The sequence below is a fragment of the Sinocyclocheilus anshuiensis genome, unplaced genomic scaffold (genome assembly GCF_001515605.1).
Source record: "Sinocyclocheilus anshuiensis isolate Anshui unplaced genomic scaffold, SAMN03320099.WGS_v1.1 scaffold1146, whole genome shotgun sequence".
NCBI classification, from domain to species: Eukaryota; Metazoa; Chordata; class Actinopteri; order Cypriniformes; family Cyprinidae; genus Sinocyclocheilus; species Sinocyclocheilus anshuiensis.
In genome coordinates, this window is record NW_015539920.1 from 550,071 (window position 1) to 556,432 (window position 6,362).

Below are 6,362 nucleotides of genomic sequence, written 5' to 3' on the forward strand. Positions count from 1 at the left end.
GGCCACGGGGACTTGGGGCAAAAATGCCACTAAATTGGACAAAAATGCCCCTGCACAAACAAATTAAATATATTACGTCTGTTGCTAACAAAGTGTAAATGAATAGAAAGTGTCGACTGCGCATTTAATTAAGATTAGCTCATGTTGCACCGTATTTCATTTTAGGCGTTTTTACAGTGTTGCGCATTATAACCAATCACACACGACTCTGTTGAGTTTAGGAATGCAATGGCCAATCAGAGGCGTTCAGATGAGTTTTCGCTGAAACTCATCAGCTTTGTTGAATGCGCGCACGTGCAATGACTGAATTCCGCGAATTCTCTCATCATAAACAACAAAGCGCAGATGTGTACACTCTAAAAAATGCTGGGTTAAATATAATTATATTGAAAAAGTGGTTGTGTTCAAAACAACCCAACCGCTGGGTTTGTCCCTTTTTAATCCAGCGCTGGGTTATATTTAACCCAGCATTTTTTAGAGTGTACAATGTAAGTAATGGATTAATTTTGCAGTTTAGACAGCTTCAGTGATTATAACAATAGTTTTTTTTTTGAGAGTGCGATAGATCAAAGTTAGTGATAATGTCATTTCTGTAACGTTACATAATTTATTCGCCGTTTGAATAACCGTGGGAAGGAAACGTTATATAATTATCAATTACTAATGTTTTAATTAAGTTGGTTCACCCTCCGCCTATGCAGTGATATTTATGTAGAAGTCAGTTTTAGACTCACTTGTATCTCGTCTTGATAATGAAGAAACACAGTAATCCAACCAAAAGAGCAGATCCAAGACCAGAGATGACTGGTATGAGAATGTGGCTGAGAGTTGCTTGTTCTGGTAGAAAAAAAAAAAATCACTTAATTACTTTAAAACAATATATACACAGAACAGTTTTATTGTTGTACCTTTCACAAAGATAGGGTGAGTCGCTGTCATTTCGCCCTTGACATTCCCGTGGTGCTTGACTGTGCATGTGATAGAGGTGTGATCATCCTCTTTTTGAGGGATGAAGTTCAGGACAGACTCTGGTTCCCAGTTTCCATGACTAATGTCCTTGTAGCTCATGACGGCTTTTCCAGCGTGGCTCCAGGTGAGAGTGGGCTGGTAGGACGGACAGGTGTGCCGGACAGAGCACTTGAAGACTGCAGGTTCACCCTCCTGCACAGACTGCTCAGCCTGCAGCTCTGGTTTTGATGCTTGCTCTGTAAATGCATTTTGAATGACAAAGCACATATTTCACTTAGTAAACAAAAGCAGAAACAAACTTTGTAATTTAGTCACTTTCCATTTTTAGGCCATTTTCTTATTTTGTACCCCATTTAGTTGTTGTAATCACAGGTTGAGAGCTCAAAAGCACACTTACTTACCGATCATTTTAATTGAAACACAGTTTTCCACAAAGGAGTGCTTGTCTTTTTGAGATGTTTCTAATTCCACCCTGAAACAATACGGGCCGTTGTCATGGTTTTTGACCTCATCAATCTCCAAGGAGCAGTTGGAATCACCCAGTGAACCAATCTGTTTTGTACGACCCTTGAAACTGTCTTTAACCCTTGTAGGGTCTTTGTGAAAAATAATATCATCCCTGTTGTCCTTCATGTGCCATATAGCTCTTATACGATCAGAGGGCTGTTCTTGACCAGGGTATTTGAATGAACAGGGCAACACGATGAGATGGTCTCAAGATGAGACCAGAGCCTTCATTTCAGACTCTACATGTACCTTCCAAACATCAGCAAACACGCCTGCGCAAATAACTGCAAAATAATAAAGATAAAAGTTAATAAACTTAAAAAAAAAAACCATTTAAATAAGTTGAAATTTTAAAATGTAAAATTTAATAGAAGTAAATTTAAAGGAGTAAATACTGTAAAACCTAACAAATGCCCTGACTAACACTTTTTAATTGACTTCATTTAATTTACTTAAAGAACAACAATTCGTTTATTGTTAAACTAGTAATCCGTACTTTTTGCATACTATGCCTTTGTTACTCAGAAAACTGAAGGCCCCCCTTGGGGGGTGGGGGATGTCTGTAAGTGTTATGTTTGATTTTAAAAAGGGTTTCTGTTATGTTTTTGTTACCATTACTGAAAAGAGCCTGCATTGGCCTACACATGTTAAGACTAAAGCCTTATTTAAAAATAATAATAATAATAATAATAAAGAAAAAAAAACAATATCTGCAGTTGTTGATGCTGTGCAGTCTCTTTGTTGGTTATGATAGCATACTATTACTTGGTCTTTTAAAGGCAATCGGTTTGCATGGTTTTGAACAAGTAATTCAGATCACAGTTCAAGTAAATACTAGGAAATTCCAAGTTGCAGTAGTAATGTTACATTAATTAACTCAACATAAATGAGTGAGTTTGTTTGGAATACATTATATTTAACTGAAAATTAGTTTTTTTTTTAAGTAAGGTTAACTAATTAGATTTTACAGTGCACTAAATGTAAAAATCATTTATTCATTTAATATATATGTAAAAAATGCTTTAAAACATACCGTGAAGACAGTACATTAGAACTCCTGCCCGTAGTACACCCATGCTGGACTGGACTCTAGAAACTGAAGAGGCAAAAACGCAGCAAATGATACATGTGTTAGGCTATTGATTTCTTAACACATATCTTTGTCTAGGGCACTGCCACTGGATAGGCTTCAGTAGGGCTCAAATATATTAACCTATTAACACCTACGTCGTTACAAAGCGGACCAAATGCGAACCTTCCCTGTTTGGAATTGGAAGAATGCATTTTTTTCACATTCCAGAGTAGTGGACTTACCAAGCGGTTGACGGACAAGCTGTAAAGAAAAATCACAAATATAGCGGGTCAAGATAACACTGGTTTGTATTTGGAAATACTTGCATGCTATTATGTGAGAGGGGCAAATTAAAAAGAGATCAACACTTAGATGTGGGAAAATATATTTAAAGGAATAGTTTAACCAAAAATGAAGATTCTGTCATCGTTTACTCACTTTTATGTCGTTCCAAGACTCACGTACACGTCCACAGTAAATCAGGGGGGTCCACTGCGCTCAGTCAGTCTATGGAAATCAAAACCGAACCGGAACCAAAACTGAATTTATCCAAAACGTACGTAATTTTTCCCCGTTACGCCATCAAAAGGAAATCCTAAAAAGCCCACTTACAAAGTACAAAAATCCACATAAATAAGTACGTTTTCTGTTTTGTTGTAAACTTAGGTTGTAATACATTTTGTTTTCGATTTTTTTTTTTCGTAAGGAGTTGGAATGCTACCAGGAAAAAAGATACAGAATAATGTATGACGCATAAACTAATGCTATTAATACAACCTACAGAGTCAGAAACAGACTTTTTATTTAAGTTTTTTAAATTAAACTTCCAGAAGGATAAGATATATATTTTTGTTTGTTTTTGTTTTCGATATCCATTTCACATTGTTATCATTTATTAAAAAAAAAAAATTTAAACAAATCTGCTTTGTTAGACATTGAAAGGTTTTATCATGAATATCGGCCTATCTCTGTTCAGATTATGTTTGTGCCCTTCCCCCACTAAACATTAGACGTCTGACGGACGTGCCGATTATGTCTATATTGCGTCCGTCGGTCCAAGACCAATTCTGCACGTCTACACGACGTGCAAACTAGGTCCGCTATTTGGACGTCTAACCAAGACCCCATTTGGACGTCAATATGCAGTTCAACATTTGAACGTCAGACTAGGTAACTTTTTTGGACGTCTAAGACATGTGCAGGAAATTGACATTATTAATGAATGTAATATTTATTTTATTTAAGACAAATATCAACATTGTTGTTATCAACATGGTTAATGAATATCAATATAGGTTATTTGTGATGAAACATTATTTGTTATTTAATTATTTAGTTATTAAGTACATGTTTTACATTTTACCGTTTTTTCTCTTATTTACTTGTTTATTTTAATTGTCTCCGGACCGGTTTACAGGCATGTTTCTACATACAGTATGAATTGTGTGTGTGACGTTAGGGTGGTTTTCAATGTCTGAAAAAAAAAAATGTCTGGGTGTGGACCAGACTGCATGTGTTAATTTGTCTTTTTCTTGCTTAACCCTTGTGCACCCCTTGGTACATTTTTTTTTTTTTTTTTTCTTTTTTTAATTAAAAATATGGCAATTTTAACATTTGGTGAGGTGGTTTTGTATTAATCCAGTATTGGTAGTGGATGCATAGTAAACATATTTTTGCTTACAAATATGGGGACTTGGTGTATGACTGCAGATTGCCTTTGCATCTTTCTAATCATTTGTCTTTTTCTACTTGTGCAGATGCAGTCATGAATTTTGATGACACAGCCACAGAGGACTTCATAAGGATGACCGCTTCAGAGCATCTGAAGCATGCACCGCAAAGAAGTGGAGGTGGAGGACACGCAGCAGTCACTCAGGACTGATTATCCATTGTGGAGAATCTTTTGTACATTGTCTTCCCTGTTTTTAGTATAGTTGCTTATGGTTCAATTTTACCACAAAACACATTCGGTTAAGCACTTTAATTTTTATTGTTGTACATTTGTTGTTGTGGTACAGACCGACGCAAGGTGGGCTGTGTAACTTTATTTATTTTAGTTTATTTTTTTATTTTACCACCAGTGTTGATTTCAGAAAGTTTTTAGGTTACGAACGTTTTTAGGTTACGATGCACAACATTGAAGTGATGTATGCAAGCCATTAAATTCATGTTCCTAGATTTTAATGGTAGTTGGCAGTAAATTTAACTAGTCAAAGCTTATTAGTGACGTTTCTGCCAGTTAAAAACAATAAAGATGGAAATAAGTGAGTGGTGATTGAGTTGTGGTTTATTTGTAAACCTCTGTTTATAAATGTAGTCCCATGTTTCAAGAAGGTGAAGGACCTGTTTCCTGTAGCAGTTAATTTTCCTGTAGCTTCGTTTGGCTCAGCAGCAGGATTGAATTGGAAATGCATTACACCTTTGTATGCTTTTCCATTTATCATCTGCTGCTGAGACAATCAAATGAAGCTATAGGAAAATTAACTTGAACAGTATGCCACCTTGTGAAATGGGACTACAGTTATGTACAGAGCCTATAAGCAGTATAAAATGTCTAAAATTAGTTTAAGTTTGATGTAGAAAAGACGTCCACAACCACCAGATTTGGCCTACAATCAGCCCTTACACAGAGGTCCTGTGGACGTCAATACTGGATGTTCGGTAGACATTGGAAAAAAGATGTCATCTGTCACAGTCTGCACCTTCAGGGGACCAAAATTGGACGTTCAAAAACGACGTACAAAAGACGTTGTTTGGACGTGTCTTTGCACAGTGGGCCATGACGTGTCTACAATAAATAATGATAATGTAAACGTTAGACACTTGCCACTGGCCATGACTGATAAAAACAGAAAAAGCAGTGTCAGATCCGTTATTTAAAGGGGTCATATTATGCGATTTCAATTTTTCCTTTCTCTTTGGAGTGTTACAAGCTCTTGGTGCATAAAGAAGATCTGTAAAGTTGCAAAGACTAAAGTCTCAAATCCAAAGAGATATTCTTTATAAAAGTTAAGAGTCAGCCACACCTACCTATTATAATCAGTAATTATGTCCCCACTGGATGCAACAAATGTAATAATTTTATTACACCAAATACACAAAATAATGTTCTTTTTAGCAGCATCATATGACCCCTTTAAATTTACGCGGAATGTCCAATTTATGATTTCTTGACCAGTAGGTGGCGCTGTCCGCATACTGCTCAAAGTACTCTCAGGTGACAACAGGCACACAATTTTGCTTCAATACCTTAAAGCATTTTTTAAGAAACAGCCTCAATTTCTGATTGGTATGTCACTGTCTGAACGTAACAATATGATTCAATCACATTTAATAATCAGGTACAAAAGTAGTAGAAAAAAAAATCAGTATAATTTACATATATAATTCATAAACAAAAATCAGAACAGTTGTTTGCTTAACCAACCTGAATAGATATGGAATTCTAAAAAGAGACAGATATGCATGATAAATGTAACAAAAATTATTACAAATACAATTATTAATAAAGTCTAATTTTGTTAATCTTTTCAAAAAACACTGTATTGAGCCCATTTTGCTTTGATGTTGTTTTCATCAGATATTTCCATACATGTTGAGTTTGTCCATGTTGGTGTATTCAGCTTCATAATCATAACGCTTAATAGAATATTTCAAGAGAGAATAGAGTTAATCAGTTAATATCAGTTAATAACATATTTCAATAAGAATTTCTCATATGATCTCAGTATGTTTTTCCCAGTGTAACGCAGTGCAAATAATATACTCACAGAGCAGGATTTTGGATCACTGAGGTGCATGGGGGGAAAAAATA

At 35.5% G+C, this 6,362-nt stretch overlaps 2 pseudogenes; both read right to left on the bottom strand.

Moving 5' to 3' along the window:
- Positions 1–730: 730 nt before the first annotated feature.
- On the bottom strand, positions 731–2,566 carry LOC107686518 (sialic acid-binding Ig-like lectin 14; annotated as a pseudogene).
- A 3,537-nt stretch (positions 2,567–6,103) lies between these two features.
- Positions 6,104–6,362, bottom strand: part of LOC107686516 (sialic acid-binding Ig-like lectin 12) — a 4,570-nt pseudogene continuing 4,311 nt past the window's right edge.